The sequence below is a fragment of the Phyllobates terribilis genome, unplaced genomic scaffold (genome assembly GCF_046119375.1).
Source record: "Phyllobates terribilis strain yellow unplaced genomic scaffold, ASM4611937v1 Scaffold_12__6_contigs__length_324123572, whole genome shotgun sequence".
Taxonomy (NCBI): Eukaryota; Metazoa; Chordata; class Amphibia; order Anura; family Dendrobatidae; genus Phyllobates; species Phyllobates terribilis.
The window spans coordinates 172,766,575-172,767,411 of record NW_027362772.1 but is presented as its reverse complement, the minus strand read 5'-3'; the positions used below and the strand labels follow the sequence as shown (position 1 = coordinate 172,767,411).

The following is an 837-nucleotide window of genomic DNA, read 5'->3' as shown; positions in this document are numbered from 1 at the left end:
AAATGGGATCACTTTGGAGGGGTTTCTGCTGTTTTGGTACTTTTGGAACTCCGCAAATGTCACCCTCAAAATATTCTTGCAAAATCTGCATTCCCAAAACCCAAATAGCGCTCTTACTTTCAAAGCCCTGCTGTGTGACCAAACAGTAGTTTCTGAAGACATATGCGGCATCACCGCATTTCAATGAAATTGTGCAACTTTAGATATTTTCACAAGAAAAACTAACTATATATTGACCTAAATTTACCATTAATATAAAGTACAATGTGTTACAAAATAACACTATCAGAATCACGGGGATATGTTAAGCATTCCAGTGTTATTGCCACATAAATTGATACATGTCAGATTTATAAAACGGTGCTTGGTCATGAAGCTCACAATTGGCTGTAACTAATAGGTTACAAATAAATATTAAAATAAATGAAATCATGGCATATTTCCTTTCATCACAAGTAAAGCTCATCTTTCTACTGCTTAGCTTAGAAAGAGTTAAATTACAAAAGCCAGAAGAAGTCAGGATGGCCGAGTGGTCTAAGGCGCTGCGTTCAGGTTGCAGTCTCTCCTGGAGGCGTGGGTTCAAATCCCACTTCTGACATTAGAATTTTCTTTCAAGAAATTGTACAGCTTCACTCCTGTTACTGATTAGTTGGGGGTCCGCTTTATTGGTGGCAATCTCAATTCGATAACTTAAAGTGATGGGGCTTAGCAAAACCAATTCTCAACGTTGGCACTTTGGCAGTATTCCTTGGGGTCCTTGAGGCAAATCTTAAATGTCCTGAATTTGTGCTTTCACAAAAGACTTCTGGGAACATCAAATAGTTTCTTTGTGCATAT

At 38.0% G+C, this 837-nt stretch overlaps 1 non-coding gene across 1 annotated transcript; it reads left to right on the top strand.

Moving 5' to 3' along the window:
* Positions 1-515: 515 nt before the first annotated feature.
* On the top strand, positions 516-598 carry TRNAL-CAG (transfer RNA leucine (anticodon CAG)). The gene has a single exon. It is a non-coding gene; the product is annotated as a tRNA-Leu (tRNA).
* The last annotated feature ends 239 nt before the right edge of the window (positions 599-837 follow it).